Below are 24,171 nucleotides of genomic sequence, written 5' to 3'. Positions count from 1 at the left end.
TACAGTGTTTTTCCACCGAATGGAATGGAATGGAGTCAAGAATACTATAATATATACACACACAAGGGGCTGATTTGTGGTTCCCCATTTAATTTTCATATGTCCTGAGTTTTAAGTACTTAACTATACTGTGTTAATATTTGTCATATGATTTTCTTGGAATGTAGGCATTGCCAAATCAGCCAATGGGACCCCCTAGTCTAGTCCAGTATTGTAGCTACAAAAGTGGCCAATACAAGTTGTGTCATAGGATGGGATGTGCATGTGCTTGCACATGTCCACAAGAAACTACAGTGGACGGTTATCTCTGGATAGGGAATGTTTCTTCTTCACTCTCATCAGTTTGTGGCTGGCTTATGACCTGAAACATGAGTGGGTTTTAATCTGTTTTTTTATCCTACCTATGGTATGTTAGATGTTTTAATTATCAATAAGCCTTCATTCTTTTAAAAATCTTACAAACTTTTGACCTCACTGCAATTTAATGGCAGTGAGTTCACAGATGAATTGGGTAAAAAAAGTTTCCTTTTATCAATTTTTTGTCATGTTTTGACTGTTTGCTCATCAATTCCTACTTTGCACATCTGATATCTATCTTACATTTTACCTATCCTTATTTCATTTTCTGCTCTCTAGTCTTAACTTAGGATGGATTTCCAATTTCTGAAGGATACCCATTTGGCTCAAATAACATCTGCTTTAAAGATAAAAAAGGAAAAGGAAATTATCTAGTTTTATATCTAAGAAGTACCAGCCAATCAAGGCTAACTGGGGCATACCAATATTGCTAATAAATATGCATTTGTACATCAGTCAGCTAAAGAGCACTTAATTTGTTGGTCTTATATGGATTATCTGTGTAAGAATATTACATGTACCTTTGAAAGTGCAAAGTTTAAGAAATCCTAAGGATAACATAAAGACCAGCTTTGCAAGCCACTCGATTTGTTTTGGTAATCCTTCTGGGGACAAATAGACACTTAGAGCAGGCAGAGGAGGAGGGTATGGATGCAGAATAAGGCAGCCAACACAGATGTCATATTTAAATTCCAGGGCAAAAACAGAATCAGCATGTACCTGGTTTACACTGTTTCTTTAAAAAAAATTCAAAGGCTATTGTTTGCCAGGCTGAAGCAATTATTCTGAAATATGAGTCTCTCCCTTATTGTTTTGGTCTATACTTGTTTTTATTTCAACAAAACAAGTTATGTATCATATAAAAATAATTAAAAAATACCTTCCATTTATATTTAAAAATTATAAAAATTATTATATATGAGCAAACAACAACAATTTTTACACATCAAACTATTGTATTATATTGAAACAAGAGCTGAAAAAATATTATACAATATACCTGAAACATAATCTATAATAATAAATAATTACGACTTTCCAATAGAAGTACATTGGTGGCCCTGAAAGCTATCTGTTTTTGTTTGTGTGGCCCTCCATAGGCTCTGAGTTTGACATGCCTGCCTTAGACAATGGAATTATTTGCCAAGTTAGTACAGGATGAGACACAAAATTACTGCAAGGCAACCTTCTAAACAACTTCTGATACCCAATAAACAGCAGTTACAAACCACAGCTCATGAGGAGCTCACCTGGCTGAGCCACCCTGCACTAATATGGAACAGCGATGGGCAGCCTACCTGGCACATCATGCTCAGTACCCATCACTGTGTGGGCTGAGCACATGACATCTCTCTTATTTGAGATGAGCCATTCTGAGTGGTGTTTGTAAGTACAGGTTGAACCTCTCTAGTCCAGCACCTTCGGGACCTGACTGATGCCGAATCAGAGAATTTGCCAAACCCTGGGAGGACAGTATTGTCTGGTAGCATTACCAACACGTCCACTGCTCACTGAGTTCTTAGAGGACATTTAGGGGTAAACTAGAGCTAAATAACAGCACAGAACATTGAACACCAGAAGTGGTGGCTGTAAACAAATTTTCTGGGATCACGGGAAACTTGCTCACACCCATGATTAGTGTACATCCAGCTAACTAAAGTCATGCTGGACCACAGAGTGCCAGACTAGAGAGGTTCAATCTGTAAATAAGCCTGTTCCATTTCCAGTACAATATGCACCAGAAGGAACAACTTTGCCTGTGGAGAGACTGTTTTAATCTTCCTTTGCAGAGTTTTCCTTGCCTGTATCCTCTCTTTTAAACTAACTTATGCTTTCTCTCAAGTCTTTAAACTCCCACAAGCAGTCTCTTTTCCTGGAAATTTTATGATTTTGGAAGCTTTTATAAATAGATCTGGCTCGCAGGAAGGGCCAAGGATGCAAAAGTGTAGATTTGCTTTCACAGAAGCCTGGATCAGGCTATACTGGGAAGAATGAGGTGGAATAAGCAATGTTTGTGTAATCCGCATGACTCTGGCAGCAATTTTCTTAAGTTCTCCAAATGCAGTGCTAAGCACAAGCAGAGGCTGAAATAACCAGGCCTACATTAACCACTCTAGTTCGAACTAGGGTGGTAGTGTAGACATACCCTAAGAGTGCCTGCTTTTCTATGCCATCCATGACTTTACCTCATTCTATCATGTCTCCTCTCTAAACTCAGTAGGTCCCTCTTTTTCAACCTGACCACTCATTGCACCTCTTATCATTTTCACTGCCCATTGCTGCTAGGGATGTAAAATCCCATTTCATTGCTGTTAGGGATGCTGCTAGGAATGTAGGGGGCCGGTCCAGCCCAGTTGGGCTGGAGTAACTGCCCTTCCCAACATAACCAGACTGAAGTGGCCCCCCCTGCCATAGTCCAGCCAGCCATAGCAGACACTGCCTGCATCTTCCCCCCACCCTCCGCTGAGGATGGGGCTGCTCTGGCCGGACTGGAGCAGCTCCCTGACCACAGTGGGTGGGGAGATGCTTCTGCCCCCACTGCATAATCAGAACCAGTAAGCACCACTCTTTAAGGGTGATGTTAATCTTTCACATCCCTAATGTCTGCTGTAGGTTCGCAGAATAGAACATAGCAGTCCACTGATTCATGGTAAGAGCCTGATTTCTTTGTTCCTTCTCGCTGACACAATGGTGGATTGGACATGACTGTTGGAAAGAACGGAACCCAGACAAGTGCCCGTAGGTGTAGCAGCTGAGACCAACTCTGGAATTCCTAGGCTAGGCCTTTACCCATATGGGTTCTCTGGGCCAAATTCAATCTTGGAGGAATTCCACTGACATTGTCAATCATGCCAGGTATGAATTTGACCTCTGGAGCTGGATCACTCTGTCACTGATGGGGTGTTTTATATTTACTTAGGTTTTCCTGGGCATGTCCTGCCGCATCCTTGCAGATATACAGATCTGAAAGGGAAGACTGAAGATTGCACAAGTGTGGCCACTTGTTTGACCAGGCTTTACCTCTTTCTTTTTCTGCCTCATGATTTCCGTAGCGACTCAGCTCTTGTTTCTTAGCATGTCTGTGGAGGAGTCACATAGGCACTTCCCACGGGGACGGCAATGGTAGGCGAATACCTGTAAGTTACTCAGTGTGAAGGGAACACAACAGAGAGAGAGCAAAAGGAGATGTAATTACCTGATAGTTCTGGGCTGCTGAAGTGAATAATGACGGGTGCTGATGCCATGCATTATATTTATTTATTTTTGGTATGTAAGATACTGCCAGGTTGTCAGCCATAGATGTGAAGACAGCAACTAGCCCAATGTTTCAGTTGCTAGGATCTCTCATCCTCTCCGTAACTTCCTTCCTCCCAACAATGGCAGGTGACACCAATCCATCTACTGTAGCTTCAGCAGGGAGATCATTCACGAAACCTTCCTTTTGCTTCTAAAACCGTATTCTGGCTAGTATAATGGTTAAGTAGTAAACATATTCCTTACCAGCTAACCAGTTAACCAGAGCCTTCTCCCCACCCCAGGGCAGCCCAGCCAGCAGGACTGCAGTGGGCCCAGAGCTGCCCTCCGAGCCGCTGAAGGGGCTGGAGCAGACAAGGAGCAGCCTCTGCTACCTGCAGCTGTGGGTGGGAAAGGAGCAGCTCCTGCCACCCAGGGCTGCAGTGAGGAAGGAGCAGTCCTTTTTGCCTGTGGCTCTGGTGAGCAGGGGTGCCCGCAGTCGGTGGTTAACTAATTAAACAAATTAACTAGTCTGGGTGGTTTTTACATCCCTAATTCTGGCTAGCAAGGACTCTTCCCTCTTCTTCCTCCACTTTGTGACCCTTGTCTAGGAGCTATCACTGCATAATCGTGGCCCCGTATTCTCCTGAGAGCAAGGACTGTATTCTATTAATTCCCCTTGGGACAGCAACTACCCCCAAGAGGGCAGATTTGCTGGATTGCAGCCAGCAGAATTTAGCCCAGTGTTTTGCTAGGGGAAAAAATCCAGGAGAGCTTCTTGCTATTGCTTTAAAAAATCAAGCATGATATGTGAGCTTGTTGTGAACTGGTATAAATCAGCATACCCCTGTTGAAGTCAATGGAGCTATGCCCACAGAAACTAAACGAGGATCTGGTCTGTCTCTTTTAACTGGATTCAATTTGTTGTGTTTTCCTGCTTGAGATTTACGAACTGGATTAAAATAAATATCACACAGATTTTCGAGAATCGTTATTTTTCAGTCTAGCTATCTAATGACAGCTGCTTCCTATGCTTTTGCATTACCAGGAACCCTGGATTTGCTGCTTTCTGTATCAGTGGAACTAGTGTCAATGAACCCATGTTCTCCAGAGGGGCTATTATTGATGGTACACCACAAAACCAGCCAATGTGAGGAGCTGGCTTGGAAGCAAGCTCAGACCCAGAGACGGAGCAGTGCACAGGATTGAATTAAGGTCGTGTCTCCTCTAGTTTGTGGAGAAGAGTTAGAAAACATGCCCTGAGTTCAGCCAAAGACTTCAAACACCCAGTGCCACATAAAATGATCCCCAGGTGTATTTCTATTCGTGATTTCAAGAAGGGATGTCAACATGTAGTTGACTGCACAATTAACCGGTAAGCCTGGGCTTATTGGTGAATCCTGTTGACTACACACATCCCCCCCGCCCCCACCCGCCACTGCCTCTGTATCAGATGCAGCAAGGGTGGAGAGGTGGGAACTGTTGCCCATGGGGAGCCTGCTTTTAAGCCGGCTCCCCACACGAGCATCAGATCCCGCGAAGCCGCCTCCTCCCTTCTCTCACTCCCAAGAGTGCTACCTCTGATAGAGCAGTGGTCACCAACTAATAGGTTGGGATCTACAGGTAGATCTTGGATCCTCTGACAGTGGATCCTGACTGGTTTGTCCAGGGAGCTACCAGGACGCTGGCACTTCAGTTGCCCCACCACCCACTGTCATGCTGTTCCTGCCCTCTGCCTTGGGACTGTCCTCCTGGGAGCCTCCTGCTTGCTGTGCAGGGTGTGGGAGGGAGAAGAGGGTGAGCACTGATGTCAGGGTGTCCCTCCTTCCCCCCCCCCATTCCTGTATCCTATTTCCACACAAAGAAAGTGATGGAGGGAGCTTAGAAATGCGATCTCTGTCACTCTTACCCACTGTGTGTGTGTCTGTCACTCTCACAAACACACACCGTCCTTTACTCTCATCTCCTGACCCAGCCCACACATGGGGGGAAGTTGTTGTTACTTCTTTTGCTGCTTGAAAAATGTGATAGTTTGGGTTTTTGACTGATCTGTGCATTTAATAATTTTCATTTCTCTCTTATGCTTAAATTTAATTGTTTGAGTAGTGAGTTCTAAAATGCCTAACCTGTCTTGTGGCTGGAGTCATTATTCCTGTGGTAACTGCTGCTCCTGAAAGTGATTGGTATATCCCTGCAGCCCCTGAGAAAGGCAGAGCAGGGGGTCTCCACATGCTGTCCTTGCCTGCAGACACCACTCCTGCAGCTCCCATTGATCAGTAATGGGGAACTGTGGCCAGGAGAAGCTGTGGGCTTAGTGCCTGTAGCTAAGGGGCAGCATGTGGCACCATGGAGCCTTTGCTGTACATGCCAGCTGCTTTCAGAGTGGTGCAGGGCCAGGGGAGGAGTAAGCCTGCCTTAACCCCACTGCTCCACCATCCAGAAGCCATCTCAGTTAAGTGGTGCCCGGACAAAGCCTGCATCCTAAATCTTTGTCCATCCTGAACCCCCTCTTGAATCCAACTTCTTGCCCCAGATGTGAGTCCCCCTGCATCCAAACTCCTTCCTAGTGCTTGCACCCTGAACCCCTTCCTGGACCCCAATCCCCCACCCTGGGTTAAGACCAGAGCCCCACCTACAGTCTAACCCCCTTAGCCCAAGACTAGAGCCTGCACCCCAAACCTCTAGCCCAGTCCGGTGAACGTGAATGAGGTTCAGGGAGGAATCTGGGTGGGGGGAGGGAGCATGGTGAGGCCTCAGAGAAGAGGTGGAGCAGGGACGAGGCCTCAGAGAAGAGGTGAGAAGGAAGCGGGGCAAGGATATTTGGATTTGAGGTAGATCTTACAGTGCACTTAAATTGAAAAAGGGATCTTGTGGTTAAAAACGTTCACGACCACTCTGATAGAGGGTGAGGGGGTCAGTTGGAGCCAATACACATGGGGAGCCAGCTTAAATGCTGGGTCCCAGGAGTACTGGCTCCATGGAGCCACCTAGTTCCCCTCTCCCTGCGGGGGAACACAGTGGGGACAAGGGAGGCTGCCAGGCAGCAGGCTCACCGCAGACAGAGGCTATTTCGTGGGATGGTGCAGACTCTGTCCACGTAGAGCTTGGGCCCTCTGCAGACAAGGGCTGCTGCTGCCTCTGATAGGCAGCAATGTGGAATGGCAGGAGGCTGGGCTGGAAGCACATTGCTGCTGGCCTTGCCCTCAGAGACTATCAAATAATCGTGTAACTGCTAAGCTTTGATGTGGTCACACAATTATTTAATTAATCGATATCTAACATCCCTATCAAGAAGCCATTCTCTTTTTTCAGAGTGGGGGAGGCTGATTCATGAGTTTTGAACTCTTGCTGTTGACAAAACAGCACATGGAAGTTGATTCTGTCTCCCTCTGCATCCAAGAGCCCAGACAGAGACAACGGGAAGACACAGATCAGGATCAGCATAAGAGAAAAACAAAACAAAAAACCCTCAGCAATCAGATGGGGACTGTGTTAGTGAAAGGCTGAACAGGTTGAAGTGGGTTCCTGAGGGGTGGGAAGAAATTCCCATATGGTCCCACCTATCCCCCTTATTGGTGTCATTTTGAGGAGTTAAGTGGTGATGTGATCACATAGGAGTTTACGTCAGTACCTTTGAATTCATTAGGTTCATGAAAGAGATTTTTCTATGAGCCTAATAAATGCCAGAATTGGTCACTGATATAGATAAAAACTCTTGAGTGTCAGCCTAAGCTTTCCCTTTAAGACTGAAATCTTAACCTGTTGTCACTAGATGGCAAAATTAATCATAGATAGTAATTCTGGAACTAAATAGTAAACATAACACCAAAGAAATCCAATCCTGACCTCAGTGTTCCAGTTTCTCAAACTCAGCTCTCAGCATAAACAACTTCAGGGAAACAACTCATGCAGGGAGGTTATGCACTATGCTAGTCAACATTTTCCCTTTGCACCCACAACTTACTCATTAGTAATGGAAGAACTTGTGGTGTATTAGACACTCATAATAGGATTAATTTACATAAGATTACTGTTTTCACAAAGCAGCTAGCAACGGCCTCAGGCCCATGTTCTGATCAGCCAATGAAAGATTGTGCTGGAGATCCTTGTGATGTGGTAGACTCATGAACCTTTAGTGAAACTTGTCAGATTAATCTCTGACTCTTCTTAATGTCAGGCCTTGTCTACACTGGCATATTTTGGCAACAAAACAGAGCATTTACGCTGAAATGTGACTTTTCTGGGGAAAAACACCCAGTTTTGGTGACAAAGAACTTCCAGTCGTGCAAGAGACTTTTTGCTTGTCCCCTCTATTGTCCACAAAGAGCCAGTGTGGACTCTGCTGTTTGTTTTGTTAAGAGAACTGACTTCTGCCAGTTTCCCACAATGCCCTCCTTGATGACTGTGCTCAGTGTTTTGCGATCTCTGCTACCCTGCGGGAACAAGCCCCTTCCCCTTTCAAAACTTTGAGAAGTATGTAACAGCTAGGTGAGGTGCTCCGTTTGGGGAACAAACAAAGAACAAATAATTGGAATTGCTCCTGTTCTGCTCTGTTAGGAACCTAGCAGCGGGCAGACTACTGCTGCAGGGAGAGGGCTGGAGAAACTGCTGTGCTGCTTTGACATTCCTCAACACAGAGGGATTACAGAGCAGCTTTGCCTTCCTACAACACTGGACTGTGGGATGCTTATCCATGTTGCTTTGCTCTGTCTGTCAAGAGGGTGCTAGCAATGTGGCCATGAAATGTTGACAATGGGCGACAAACACCAGTTTGACCGGTTTTCACTTTTGGCGACTTTTGCATGTCGACAGCACTTTCGTTGCCAAACCTTCCCATCATAGACATAGCCTCAGTTGTTATTTTTTCCTGCTTCACCTGCAGATTATTAGGGCCATGAATGAAATATCATAACTCCAAATCACAAAGACCCATTAGCCAAAATCATGGGTCTTTCCCAGGCACAATGCTCATTGCTTGTGTAAGGAAAGAAGGCATTGACTTTACAGTTTTGAAGTCATCAGCCGCTTTTTTCATCCTATAGCCTAGTAAACAGCTGAATATGATGGTGACTGTTTTTGTGAAAAAGTTAGATGAAAAGGAATTCATCTGTGTTTTATTCAAAGTTTTTTGTGGAAATGTGATGTTTTAAAAATGAAATCCTGCGAAAATCATTGTAATTAAGAAAAACATTCAAAAGAACTGATTTTTCTCCATTAACATGTTTGTTTTGAATATAGGCCTTACTTCATCAAAAATATATCTCCAGATTAAAAAAAAAACCCCAACTTGAATGGAAATTGCAATGAGAGCTGTTCCAAAAACAGAATTTGCATCCTGGGAAATTTCAATAATGGGAAATTAATTTCTATTCTGAATAGAAACAAAAAGTAAAAATATTGGAAAAATTTAATAGAACAAAAAGTTCAGAAACTTTAAAATCTAGTATCAAAGCAAAATGTGTCAACTTTATCAAAATGAAACTTCCCAGTCCTATTATTAACTGAATACTTAGGAACATAGATCACACAAGGACCCCATTTTGTAACAGGATTTACAAACAGAACAAAGACAATCTCTGCTCCAAAGACCTTATTTCAAAATTAGTTTTCATTCTGAATGGAATTTTTTAAATGAAAGAATATTTCATTTTGAAATGTCAATGGTAGACAAAGTTCTCCTGACTGGAAAAAAATTGAAATGTATATTTCCATTTGAAAAAATATATATTTACATGAAACAGCATTTCACAAATTTTTCTTATGAAAAGTTTAAATAAGCTCTAATTAGAACCATATCACTAACAGAGGGACTATCCGCCAAAAGAACAAAGTGCTTTTGAGATTCTCACTGCAATGTACATGGCTAGATAACTGTTAAATCTTTCTATCAAACTCTGCTGTCAAGTGAGGAAGGTATTTTGTTTCCAGAATTGCTGCAGCGTGTTATAGAGGAGTCACACAGGCTGTGCTCTATTCTGGAGATTTTTGTTGTTGTTGTTTTTTTTTTTTGTTATTACCCTTAAACTAAAATTCTGAAAGTAAAGGTTTTGCTTTTTCTGTGTAGAAACAGAACATTCACCTTCACTTCCCTTGGCTTCCTTCTTCCTGATTTGAAATACAAATAGAGCCCAGAGGAAAATGTCATGAAGAGAAATCGGAGGAAATAGCTGAGAATGTTTTGAACAAATAGCCACGCTTCGTAACTTTGTGTTGCAAGGTTGCCTAGAAACATGGAAGAGCAGAGACACTTCTATATATATTACCTAGTTTAGTGTTTGCTCTTGGAACTTGGAATGTGATTCTAGGCAACGTTTACAAATGAGTTGGACCAACTATTCCAATAAACTAAACAAAACAAAACAAATAAATAAATAAATAACCCCTTTTGTTTCTGTTTTTCCAGCCATGGGGCCTGGCTACATGGATGGAAAGTAGATAGTGGCTTACATAGGCACATCCAAAATTGACAGTGAATATTAATGCTCTTTATATGACAGATTTTAGATTAATAGATATTAAAGCTAGAAGGGATCATTGCAATTGGTTAGTGGGAACACCTGCATAACAGAACCTAGGATTTTCCTGTATTAATATCTGCTTCATAGCCAAACATATATTCAAAAAACAATAGTAAATCTCAATCTTAATTTTAAAATATCTAGTGATGGAGACTCCATCAACATCCTTGGTAAATTAACCACTGGAGCAGTTACTTTCACTGTTAAAAATGTGTGACTTATTTCTGGTCAGCCATTATCTATCTTTAACTTTCAGCCACTGGATCTTGGTATAGCCTTGTTATCTAGATTGAAGAGATCTCTGTTATCAGATTTCTGTGCCCCAGGGAGGAACATGATCTAGTCACCACTTAAACGTCCTTTTGATAAACTAAACAGACTGAGCTTTTTATGGCTCCAACTATAAACTGTGTCGTCATCAAAAGGCAGTTTTTGGCAACAAAACGTGCCAAGGTAGACAAGGCCTCAGGCATGTCTTTCAGTCCCTTCATCGTTCTCATGGATTTTCTCTGACTTCTTTCCAACATCCCTCTTGAACTGTGGACACCCGAAGTGGATACAGTCTTCTAGTAACTAATACAGAGGTACTATAAGCTCTCTCTACTCTGTTCAAGATTCTCCTCTTTATGTATGCAATGATGGTATGAGCAGTACTGTCAACTTCAAGAGATCAAAAATCATAAGTCAGAAAGTCATGAGATTGGTCTTCAAAATAATGACATTTTTTAATAAAAGCTTATATCAGTTTTTAGGTCAGTCTCAAAGGGTATGTCTACACTACCACCCTAGTTCGAACTAGGGTGGTTAATGTAGTCATACGAACTTGCAAATGAAGCCCGGGATTTGAATTTTCCGGGCTTCATTTGCATGTTGCCGGGCGCCGCCATTTTTAAATGCCGGCTAGTTCGGACTCCATGCCCGCGGCTACACGCGGCACGGACTAGGTAGTTCAGATTAGGCTTCCTATTCTGAACTACCTGTACACCTCGTGGAATAGGAAGCCTAATCTGAACTACCTAGTCCGTGCCTCGTGTAGCCGCGGGCATGGAGTCCGAACTAGCCGGCATTTAAAAATGGCGGCGCCCGGCAACATGCAAATGAAGCCCAGAAAATTCAAATCCCGGGCTTCATTTGCAAGTTCGTATGACTACATTAACCACCCTAGTTCGAACTAGGGTGGTAGTGTAGACATACCCTTAAGCTTTGAACCCAGCCCCAGCAGCTGGATGTGTGAGGATTCATACTAACACTCCCATATGTGCTGGGTAAGATGATTTTGGACCCTGCTACAGAACCCCTCACCCCCACATGTGCCTGTCTCATAACCAGCAATTAATCCTGTGCACCAGAGCCTCAGCCTGTGACCCAATCCCCTCAATTCAATCCCCTAGGGCCCATCATCACCACCCCATCAGTTCAGCTTTCTATCTCATCAACCCTCTCTGTCCTCAGGCCACCCACCCAGCACACACCCCATCTCCCTGATCCATTCTGGCTCCCCTGTTGCTCATTCCCAACTTCTGGCAAACAGCGGCTAGGGACATCACCCCCACCCATTCTGTCTAACCACTTTTCTTGAACCTAGCCCTCTGCTCTGCTCCTCCCCCTTCCTCAACCTGAGTGACTTAGCTGATCACCACATTGTCCAAAATTCATACATTCTTCCAGAAGTTCACATAGACTAACACGAAAATTTTACAAATAAAAATCGCCAGACCCAGTGGAGTCAGAAAGAATAAAACAAATCAAACCCCCCAAAACAAAACAAAACAAAACAAAGCAAAAAGCCCAAGAGAAAACAGAATGTGAATTCAGTAGGGAGAACGCAGGAAAAGGGCTGTGTGTGTTAGCCAGCAAATCTTAAACAACATTAACTTCTTAGCAACAGTAATTCTGTTTTGTTTAACTAACAAAAGATACTGTAAGCAAATGCATGTTTTGGGGGCAGATAAGGCTTTTATTGGACAGTACTGTTATTGGCTTAAGACTTGGCAATTAACTTGTATTTAGCTGTGGGATAAAAATATGATACTGAAGTATTTGCATCTAACTGAGGGAAAGGTTAAATGTAAGGCTGTCTGCAAATTCCAGTTCCTACAGAGAGCTGGAAGTGTGCCTCCCAGGCAGACTTGCACTAGCTCTGCTCAAGCTAGTGCATTAAAAATAGCCTGCATATCATGGCACAGGTGGTTCGGGTTAGCCAAATAAGTCCAGGCCTGCTGATGGGGGGACAATTGCCTTGGACAGTGGTGGATACAGGGCAGGGCAAGCAGGGCGGCTGCCCCGGGCCCTGCGCTTCAATAGGCCCCGCACACGCAACCCACACACGCTACTTCTGGTCAGCTGCTGCCGAGGCGCATGCGCAAAATGCTTCTTATGGTCGGCTGCTGCCAAGGCACATGCACGAAATTGTGTTGCCCTGGACCTCGCGGCGCTGCCCTGGGTCCTGCAAAATCATCATCTGCTCCTGGCCTCAAAGCTCAGCAATTCAAAGGACCTGGGGCTACTGCTGCCGCACCAGCAGCGGCAGTGGCTGGAGCCTGGGCCCTTTAAATCACTGATGGAATGCCATGCTGCACACTCTGGGCAGTGCTAGGGGATTGGGGGGTGGGGGGTGGGGAGGGTGCACACTGTGCTCCAGACAGCACTGAAGGCTATGGGGGGGGGGGCCACTCCGCATGGTGCTGAGAGCTGTCTGTCTTCGCCCCTGCTCCTTCCAGCACCTGTCCATCACCCGGAGTCTGAGCTCAAGCAGCCAACCTGAGAAGCTGCAGGTGCCACAACAACTACAATGCTATTTTAGAGTGAGCTTGAGTGGAAGCAGTGCTCCCTCCCAGCTATACTATAGACATGTCCTTTGTGTGCAGCAGGCTAGAATTCCACGCCAGCTTGCTGCATGTTAGCTCTCTATCTAGACATGCCCTGACTCAAAGAAATTAAGTAACTTGCCTCATGTCAAGCAGCAAGCTGGTGTCAAAGACAGGATTGCAAAACAGTCCTGTCCCAGTCCTCTGCTTTAATCAGTAGACACCTCTGTTTTTCATGAAACTTAAATGTTACCACAGTAGCAGCCTCACTGGAAAATGTGTGTTCAAAAAAGCTACAGATGAGGGCTGGTTGGCAATTTTCAATAATATTTTTATGGAAAATGACAGTTTATCAGAACCAAAAAAATCACGTTTAGTAGGTTTGGATAAATATTCAACTTTTCAAAACATTTCAATGTGTTTGAAATGAGAAACTTGTTTTTGAGTTAAAACAGCCTTCATTTAGAAATGTAAGTGAATTGTAGGTTTTTAAAAGAATTTCCAATTGCTCAGAATCAAAGTAAAATGTTTCGTTTGACCTGAACCAGCTATTTTTTTGGAGGAGGAAGGCAGTGGATGGCTATTCGGTTCATGATAATATTCAAGATTTCAACTTCTCAGCCGGAATCCGGACGGGATCTTTTTCTGATAACGATATAATTTTTGCAGGACAGGAAAACTGGTTCTCTCCAATTCCCTCGCTGATTACTTAAGAACAAAAAAGTTTTAATGAGAACTTGCTCAGTTTATCAACTGTCATTTCTCTCTTACTTCCTTTATCTCAATGTTGGGCTAGTAAAAGTCTCCTGACAGTTGTTTGAGACTCAGCTGGCAAATCTTACAATTTATGTTTAATATGGTCTTTGTAGAGTGCCTCACATCCACTTCCTTTCCTTGTGTATCAACTAACCAATAATAATAGTAAAGCACTATCTTTCTGAGATCCTCCAGACCTTTTACAAAAAAGAGTCCTAAAACCCCAATCCCTGAAATTCATTGCACAAGGATGCATTGCTACACCGGATATGCAATGAATTACAGGATCAGAGCCTAGAAGAGTCACAACATAACTCTGAGAGCCAATGGGTAGGTAGTACCCATCTTCTGCAGATGGATAAACTGAGGCACAGAGAAGTTTAAGTCATTTGCCCAAGATTACACAGCAGGTCAGTGGCAGAACTGGGATTAGAACCTTAGAAATTTTGGTTCCATTGTCCTATACTAACCACTCAATTCCTTGCCCAGTAAAATATTTGACCTTCTGCATCAAGTACCCATAAGCTATGGAATGATATATTTTTTAAAATAGATCAATAAAAGTAAAACATGCATAGAACAAACCTACTGATTTACCAAAGTTTGAAGAATCCAAGATGCTATCAATTAGCTATTAGGGGCCTACATTAATGGAGTTGAAGTCCTCTTGGCTCAGTTCCACAAAACCCTCTGTTATATTTGCCTCTTTTGTTGGCAACCACAGCAGGAAAGCCAAAGACAAATGGGTCAAAGAGGTGAATTCTTCTCTTGTTCCCTTATAATCACTCCAGCTGGTGGTCCAGGTATACTGAAAAACAAAACAGGGGCCAAGTTCACATTGCTACTGCCACTAGTGAACCAGATTTATGAATAATCATAAAATTTCAGGCAAGGCTGTCAAGCCAGAACCCCTCACCAAGTCTAAATTCACTCCCCACACAACTACTAAAAAACAAACAACAACAATAAAAATACCCTACCCCTTTGAAGAAACAGACAATTGATCTATGTACAACATTTCATATAAGGAGTGGAATTAATTCCTCAGTAATCAGGAAAATTAAATAAAACTGAGGCTGCAGAACATACACTTTTAAATATAGTTATTTTAAAAGTCTCTGTTAAATTCCTGGATTACGTGTACAAGAAGGACATATCCTTCATATGACATTGCCTTTCAGTCCAGTAACATGTCCATCCATTCAAAGGGGGAAGCAGGTATCTGAACTTTGGGGATTTCTTTGGTTTCTTTCTATGTGAATTCAAACACATATGACTCCAAAATTCCATCTGAATCACACACTTTAACCCCATAATTTCAAAGCCAATCTGAATTGAGATGGACAGAATTGCATATCAGAGTAAGAAAGCCACCTATTTTACATTATTCCAGCACAGGTCAAGAAGTTAGTGGATTTTAATGCAAATCTAAGCAGTCTGAGAGATTCATCAGTCTCGATGAATCTTTCAGATGACTTTGTTCAAGATTTTTTTATGAAACTCAACAAGATGAACTGGCATCTTTACGAAAGCAAGCAATGAAAATCTGTTTAAAATCCTGAATCATTCCCAAGGCATATGTGCAGGCGGTGTTGTTCTCTATCTCTCCAACTGGTTTATATTAACATTTCTCATACAAGGGGTTTCTGAGGATAACCTAATATTTGTAAAATACAAATAAAAGGTCAATATGTAAAGTTTATGCGCCAGTTCCTTGCAACTCACATTGCATGAGTTGAGTAAAGAATTCTGTGTTTCAGCTGAAACCTACAACATTGTCATAATGCAGCAATTTTCACATCTTTAGATATCTCTGGTATCTTCAGCTGGTGCAGGGGAAATGCCAATACTTGAATTCAGCTCAACAGTTTCTTCTTTCAGATAGGCAAATGTGTTTTTAATAACAGCAACATTTTACTTTTCATTATATTAGAAGAAAAATATCCATCCAATCATAGAAAACAGGGTTAGATATTACTAGTGAGCCAAGTTGTTGGTCCCCCTGGTGGTAGGACTTCTGAGAAGGACACACAGATTGAGAGAAGCAAATATGAATGAACCAGATGCTTAGTGGATGCCCCTGAGTGAAATCCTGACTACATTAAGTCAATGGTAAAACTCCTATCAACTTCAATGGCGCCAGGATTTTTCCCTCAGGCTTTGGTTATCCTACACCCAACCTATCTTTATTGCTCAGGAAAGGGAAGCAAAGAAAGTTTTAAGGATTTCCTGAATTAAAATAACAAAGTGATCCTGCTTGCATAGTATTTGTTCTCAGATATTACAGTGACAAGGGACATATAAGTAGATAGGGAGATAAGGAAGATAATTCCAGTCTGGAGAGTCTGTTAGGGGAACGGTATTGATAGAGTCCTAACGTTAAATCCTTATCTCCTTATTTTCAAGCAAAGCGCATATTGCCTTCATTTTGCCACCAGAAATTAGAGGTGGAAAAAAACTGTTAGATCATTTTCCAGCCAGTACCATGTTGTAATCAACAGTGCATTCTCCAGGGTTATGCCCAGAGAAGGTTGAGTTACTGATTGTTTTTTTAGGGATAAAATTGTTAGAAAACACAAATTATTTTAAGAACCTAAGAGTGGCCCATCCGCCGTCCAGCCCAGTATCCTATGGTGTCAGATGCTTCAGAGGGCATGAACAGAAAAGGGTAATTGATTAAGTGATCCATCCTCAATCATCCAGTCTGAGCTTCTGGCAATCAAAGGCTTAGGGGCACCTAGGACATAGGGTTGTGTCCATGACAATCTTGGCTATTAGTCATTGGTGGACCCATCCTCCATGAACTTATCAAATTCTCATTTGAACCCAGTCGTACTTCACAACTGCACACTCACAACAAGTCCCACAGGCTGACTGTGTTGCATGAAGGAGTATTCATTGGGTGATCCCTAATTCTTGTGTTATGGGAAGGGATAAATGACACTTCCCTATTCACTTTCTCCACACCACAGCACTCATGATTTTATAGACCTCTACTGCATCATCCTTAGTCACCTCTTTTCTATGCTGAACAGTCCCAGTCTGTATGATCTTTCCATATTCCGTCATTTTTGTTTCCCTACTCCAAGGGAACACATGGGGAGGGGGGGAATGAAGGGGCATGTGACTCCCCTTTCCAAAAAAACACAGTTGGCAGGAGGGGCAAGGGTCCAGAGCCTCTGAGCAGCCTGGGGGGACTAGCAGAGCTGCCCACAGCAGATACCAGGCCTTGGTTCCCACATTTACCAGCAGTGGTGGGGGAAGTAGAGCAATGCAGATCCACTCCCTTGGCTCCTGGTCACTTCACTTGGGGGAGGGGTGGCAGGAAGTGTAAGGATACAGTTGGGAGTTGGGGAGCAGAGCAAGCTAAGGCCGCATTGCTCTGCTGCTCCTCGCCACCCCCAGTGAGTGCGGGGAAGCCTGACCCTTGCTGCCAATGCTAGGCTCTTGCTATTTCCCCGGGTGAGGGGATTTGGGGGAAGAGGCAGGGCAGGGGTAGGGCAAAGCTTGGGTGGCGTGGGGACGGAGCCAGAGAGGGGAAGATGCAGGGTGGGGTTGGGGGCATGGTGGGGGCAGAGCCAGAGTAGGGAAGAGGTAGGGCAGGTGTGGAGTTGGGATGGGACAGAGCAGGGGTGGGGCAGGGGCAGGGGCAGAGCAGGGGTGTTTTTAAATAGTTTCGAGGTATTTCATTCTTGTGACTGCTCCTTTTAATTTCCATTTAATTAGCTTTCTCATTTTTGGGTAGTTCCCCTTTTTGAAGTTAATACAACTACAGTAGGTTTCTGTGGTATTCTGCCTCCTACAGAGATGCTACATTTAATTATATTATGGTTGTTTTTACTGAGACATTTAACTTCTTGGACTAGATCCGGTGCACCACTTAGGACTATATCAAGAACAGCCTCTTCCCTTGAGAGTTCCTGGACTAGCTGCTCCAAGAAGCAGCCATTAGTGGTGTCTAGAAATTTTACCTCTGTGTTCTTTTCTGAGGATATAAGTATCTGTCCATATGGGGATACAGGCAGTCCCCGACTTACGCGGATCCGACTTCGGATCCGCACTTACGAACGGGGCTTTCTCGCCCTGGAGCTCACAGGCAGCGGTCAGCCACCTCGAGCTCCGGAGCGAGAAAAGCTGCTCCCGGTGCCCCTGGTCTGCTAGGGACCGTCTCCAGCAGAGCAGGGACACCGCGAGCGAACCCGCAGCAGTGGCGGGGGTCCCCCGCTTCTGAGGCTTTGCTCTGGCAAAGCCTCAGAAGCGCGGGAACCCGCCGCTGCTGCGGGTTTGCTCCCGATGCCCCTGGTCTGCTGGAGACGGTCCCTAGCAGACCAGGGGCACCGGGAGCAGCTTTTCTTGCCCAGGAACTCGAGGTGGCTGACCGCTGCCTGTGAGCTCCGGCAAAGCCTCAGAAGCGCGGGAACCCGCTGCTGCTGCGGGTTCGCTCGCGGTGCCCCTGGGGACCGTCTCCAGCAAACCAGGGGCACCAGGAGCAAAGCAGTCTGGCGCCAGAGCAAAGCCTCAGAGGCGAGGCACCCCTCCCCCCCACCGCTTTGCTCCCTGTGTCTCTGGTCTGCTGGGGGGGGGGGTGCAGCTAGTGTGCCCCCCCCCAGCAGACCAGGCTTTTGTTGTGGACCCTGGGGCAGAGCAGCTGGGGCACTGCCGGTTGGTCCCGCAGCGCCGCTCTGGGCACTACTGGACCAACCCAGCAGCACCCCAACTGCTCTGCCCCAGGTGTCCTGATTCAGCTGCTGCTGGTCAGTTTCAGCAGCGGCTGAATCAGGACTTCTGGGGCAGAGCAGCTGGGGTGCTGCTGGGTTGGTCCAGTAGCGCCGAGGAGCGGTGCTACTGGAGCAACCCAGCAGCACCTCAGCTGCACTGCCCCAGACGTCCCCAAGTCAGCCGTTGCTGAAACTGACGAGCGCTGACTACAGGAAGCCCGAGGCACAGTTGCTCTGCCCCGGGCTCCCTGGAATCAGCTGCTGATCAGTTTCAGCAGCAGCTGACTTGGGGTTCTTAAGTTGAATCTGTATGTAAGTCAGAACTGGCGGTCAGTTTCAGCAGCGGCTGAATCTGGACGCCAGTTCTGACTTACATACAGATTCAACTTAAGAACAAACCTACAGTCCCTATCTTGTACGTAACCCGGGGACTGCCTGTAGTTGAAATCCCACGTTATTGTTAGGTTTTCTCATTTTGTGGCCTTGTGAGGATTTCACAATCACATTCAATTTTCTGACATGTATTAAAACAACTATTAAGGAACAAATGGAAAAGATAAGTCAATACTGCAGAATTAAGGTGGTGTAAATGACAATTCATAATTTTCAGCCTATGAGTTACAGTAGGTATGCATAGGGGCCAGATAATCTGCTGATGCAACTCACCATTGGCTTTAATGGAGCTATGATGATTGAGCCTAGTTTAGAATCTGGCCCATTTATTTTTATAAAAGTTACCATTTTTAAAAAATAGTTAATCTCGTTTGGCCCATAAATGATCCAAATAAGGAATCATCTGCTACTTTCCTTGGGAGCCTATTCCATAGTCTAATTGAACAGGTTTACCCATTAGGAGATTTTCTGGATAGTCTTAAAACTTGAAGTCTTGAAGTTTTAAAACCACATTCCATTTTTTCCCCCCAGTTGAACTTCTTGGACCTCCTTCAATGCTGCTTCTCCTTTCTGGGTGTTTTCACCTTCCAAACCCTGGCTAGTTATTATATTCTTCCCCTCATCTATTTGGCATGCCACTCATACTTAACTTGTTTAATATTTCCTCCTAAATCAATCTCTCATTTTTATCCTTCTCTTCTCAATTTTTGGCATATTGCTGGCACTGATATGCCCAGCTCTCAATGAAATACAAACAGACTATAGTAGTGCTCTTGATCAATAGAGTTCCAAATCATTTTAGCTATATGTTGTTTTTATTAAAACTATGTTGCATTTCAAGCTTCTATTTAATTTACTGTCTACTATCATCCTGAAGTCTCTTTTGGCATTAATACTTACTAATGATTCTCCTATGAAATAGCTGTGTTTTGTATTATTTTCCCACAGATATAATACCTTGATTTTTCCCAGGCGAAACTTTGTTTCTTTCATGCTTGTATTTATGACACTCTTTGTATTATTTCTCTGTTCTGGTGTTTGTAGCCAAACTCCCAGGTTAGACTGATCATCTATTAATTTAATTAGCTTGCTCTTTGCAACAACTCAGGTCATTAAATACCGTCTGCCGGCAGTAAACTGAAAGACTGAGCCCTCAGAAATGTACTCATGGGAAGGCTCTGACAAATGAACAGCATTAAGTGTTAACAGAGAAACTGTTAAAATCAATACACTGCCTTAGTGCAGCAGCAGTGCTGATGGGATTTAAAGGCAGGCAAAATTTAGACATGATGGTAGTCTGAGATGGCAGTTTTGCAGATGAGTTTGGATTAAACTACAATGTATTTGTGGCCCTGCCTGTTGAAGCTGTCAGCAGAGAGTGTGAGGAATGCAGCCAAGATGTAACTTGAGAATGAACCAACCTCTCACATCATTTCGCTGGAAAAGGAAAAACTATAATCTAGTTGCATTCCTGGGGGTATGTCTACACTACCTTCCTAGTTCGAACTAGGAGGGTAATGTATGCATACCGCACTTGCTAATGAAGCCCGGGATTTGAATTTCCCGGGCTTCATTAGCATAAGCGGAGCGCCGCCATTTTTAAATCCCCGCTCGTTCGAACCCCGTGCCGCGCGGCTACACGCGGCACGAACTAGGTAGTTCGAACAGCGGGGATTTAAAAATGGCGGCGCCCCGCTTATGCAAATGAAGCCCGGGAAATTCAAATCCCGGGCTTCATTTGCAATTGCGGTATGCCTACATTACCCCGCTAGTTCGAACTAGCGGGGTAGTGTAGACATACCCTAATAGATTAGTAAAACATGATTTCCCTTTACAGAAACCATGTTGACTTTTGTCCAACAAATTATGTTCTTCTACATGCCTGACAACTCAAAAAGTAATAGTAAAGGCTATGGGTACACTACATGCTTTGCAGAAAGAGGCAATGCAAATGAGGTACGGATTAGCATTTTCTCGCCCTTCATTTGCAAACTCTCTTTAGTTCCGTTTTTGCGCAAGGGATTTTTGCACAAAACCAAACAGTGTGGACATTTCCTTTTTGCACAAAAAGGGGGTTTTGTGCAAAAAAGAAAATGTCCACACTGTTTTTTTTTTCAAAAACCACTTGCGCAAAAACAGAACGAAAAAAGTATGTAAATAAAGTGTGAGAAAATGCTAATCCGTGCTTCATTTCATTTGCATTGCCTCTTTCAGCAAAGCATGTAGTATAGACAAAGCCAAAATATTGTTTAAATATATCAGAAGCAGGAAACTGGCTAAACAACCAGTATGGTTCTTGGACGAACAAGATGCTAAAAGAGCACTCAAAGATTATAAAGTCATAGCGGAGAAGCTAAATTAATTCTTTGCTTTGGTCTTCATGGCTGAGGATATTGGAGAGATTCCCAAAACCCAGCCATTCTTTTTAGGTGGCAAATCTGAGGAACTGTCCCAGACTGAAGTGACATTACAGGAGGTTTTAGAAGAAATTGATAAATTTAACAGTAACAAGTCACTGGGACCAGATGGCATGCAGCCAAGAGTTCCGAAAGAACTCAAATGGGAAATTGTGGAACTATTAACTATAGCTTGTAATGTATCCTTTAAATCAGCTTCTCTACCTAATAACCAGAAGATAGCTAACGTGACTCCAGTATTTAAAAAGGGCTTTAGAGGTGATCCTGACAATTACAGACCGGTAAATCTAATGTCAATACTGGGCAAATTAGTTGAAACTATAGTAAAGAATAAAATTGTCAGACACGTGGATGAACATAATTTGTTGGGGGAATGTCAACATGGTTTCTATAAAGGGAAATCATGCCGTACTAATCTGCAAGAGTTCTTTGAGGGGGTCAAAAAAACATGTGGACAAGGGGGATACAGGGGATATAGTATACTTACATTTCCAGAAAGTCTTTGACAGGGTCCCTCTCCAAAGGCTTTTAAGTAAATTAAGGTGTCATGGGATAAGAGGTGTGATGGGGCTGGCCTGCCCCGCACTGAACAGGGGGACGGAGAGCCTGTCTATTAGGTAGAATATGCCCCTCCCCCACAGCCCTACTGCCCACAACGCCGACTCCGGGGGGCTGCCCGCCCCACCACGGTGGACAACCCCTTCGCTGCTGCCCCAGACACGGGACCTGCCAACACTGCGGCCACCGCCAGCCCAGCTTCGCCAGGTGGGGTCTCCGTCGGCCACAGGGCTGGGGTAGGAAGCAACCCAGGGCAAGGGGCAGGGAACCCCCCAGTGGGCTCGACGCATTTCGGGGAGAACTCCCTGCTGAGCCAGTGGTGGGAACTACCCACCACTAATAGAGCCCTGGGTTGGGGTCTGGTGAAGAGGGAGTGCCTGGACCCTCCTACCCCATCCCCTCAGGGCATGGACTAGGCCTCAGGGCCTGCAATTGTGCTGAACTAGGCCTCAGGGCCGGCTTTAACCTTGGGGAGAAGAGGGCGGGGCCTGGGGACCCCGCCACAGAGGAAAGGTCCTTTCATGGATTGAGAACTAGTTAAAAGACAGGAAACAAAGGGTAGGAATAAATGGTAAGTTTTCAGAGTGGAGAGAGGTAACTAGTGGGGGTCCCCCAAGGGTGTGCCCTGGGACCCATACCATTTAACTTATTTATAGATGATCTATAGAAAGGGGTAAACTGTGAGGTGGCAAAATTTGCAATGATACCAAACTGCTCAAGATAGTTAAGACCAAAGCAGACTGTGAAGAGCTTCAAAAAGATCTCGACAAACTAAGTGATTGGGCAACAAAATGGCAAATGAAATTTAATGTTAATAAATGTAAAGTAATGCACATTGGAAAAAAATAATCCCAACTATACATGCAATATGATGGGGGCTAATTTGTCTACAACTACTCAAGAGAGAGATCTTGGAGTCATTGTGAATAGTTCTCTGAAAACGTCCACTTAGTGTGCAGCAGCAGTCAAAAAGGCAAATAAAATATTAGGAATAATTTTTAAAAAGATAGAGAATAAGACAAAAATATCTTATTGCCTCTATATAAAACCATGGTATGCCCACATCTTGAATAATGCATACAGATGTAGTCACCTCATGTCAAAAAAGATATATTGGCATTGGAAAGGGTACAGAAAAGGGCAACAAAAATTATTAGGGGTTTGGAACCGGTCCCATATGAAGTAGTTAAAAAGACTTGGACTTTTAAGCTTAGAAAAGAGGAGACTGAGGGGGGATATGATAGAGGTCTATAAAATCATGACTAGTGTGGAAAAAGTGAATAAGGAAAAGTTATTTACTTATTCCCACAATATAAGAACTAGGGATCACCAAATAAAATTAATAGGCAGCAGGTTTAAAACAAACAAAAGGAAGTTTTCCTTCACTCTGTGCATAGTCAACCTGTGGAACTCCTTGCCAGAGGAAGTGGTGAAGGCTAGGACTTTAACAGGTTTCAAAAAAGGGATAAATAGATTAATGGAGGTTAGGTCCATCAATGGCTATGAGCCAAGACGGGTAGGAATGATGTCCCTAGCTTCTGTTTGTCTGTAAATGGGTGACAGGAGAGGGATCACGTGAGGATTCCCTGTTGTGTTCCCTCCCTCTGGGGCATTTGGTATTGGTCACTGTCGGCAGACAGGATACTGGGCTAGATGGACCTTTGGTCTGACCCAGTATGGCTGTTCTTATGTTTACCACTGTGTTCCTCTAGTTTTACACTTGTAAATCCACTGATTTTACACTTGTGTACAACCGTAGTAATACAATGCTTAAGAGAGACCTGAGTGCCTAAGTGGGACAGTCTACAAATTCACAATGTACTAAGGACACAATACACTGGAGGCTGATCTTCTAGTGTTTGATTTAGCGGATCTAGTATAGATCCATAAATTGAGTGCTGCAGGCAGCTCCCGCCAGCATCCAGTACTCCTCCTTCTGTGAGGAGTAAGGGAAGCTGCGAGGAGTGTGGATGCAGCCACAGCTCGGCTTAAGGTAAGCTGACTCCAGCTATGAATTTTGTGTAGCTGGAGTAGCGTATTCTTAGCCGACCTTTCTGGGTTTGTATAGACCAGTCTATATTATTCCTGAAAAATGAGCCAGCTCAGCCTAGCACCGCATCTGGATACTTGCTGGATATAACTGGACCACTCAGTAACAAATGAAAAGTGTTGAAGAAACTCTCAAGTATATGGGACTTGGCCAGACACTAGGGGTGTGTCTAGACTACATGCCTCCGTCGACGGAGGCATGTAGATTAGCCAGATCGGCAGAGGGAAATGAAGCCGCGATTAAAATAATCGCGGCTTCATTTAAATTTAAATGGCTGCCCCGCTCTGCCGATCAGCTGTTTGTCGGCAGATCGGGGCAGTCTGGACGCGCCGTGCCGACAAAGAAGCCTTTCTTGATCGGCAC

The 24,171-nt window shown here is 44.1% G+C and overlaps 1 long non-coding RNA gene across 2 annotated transcripts in view; it reads right to left on the bottom strand.

The window, feature by feature from the left end:
- Positions 1-1,128: 1,128 nt before the first annotated feature.
- The window catches only part of LOC142830925 (uncharacterized), a 138,191-nt gene continuing 115,148 nt past the window's right edge, over positions 1,129-24,171 (bottom strand). For both annotated transcript variants that reach the window (XR_012906474.1, XR_012906475.1), the window contains 2 exons: positions 14,270-14,480; positions 1,129-3,492 (listed from right to left, as the gene is read on the bottom strand). This is a non-coding gene — a long non-coding RNA (uncharacterized LOC142830925). The remainder of the gene's footprint in view (positions 3,493-14,269; positions 14,481-24,171) is intronic.

This window comes from Pelodiscus sinensis, chromosome 11 (assembly GCF_049634645.1).
Source record: "Pelodiscus sinensis isolate JC-2024 chromosome 11, ASM4963464v1, whole genome shotgun sequence".
Classification (NCBI taxonomy): Eukaryota; Metazoa; Chordata; order Testudines; family Trionychidae; genus Pelodiscus; species Pelodiscus sinensis.
The sequence above is the reverse complement of the archived record's forward strand: the minus strand, read 5'-3'. Positions and strand labels throughout refer to the sequence as shown.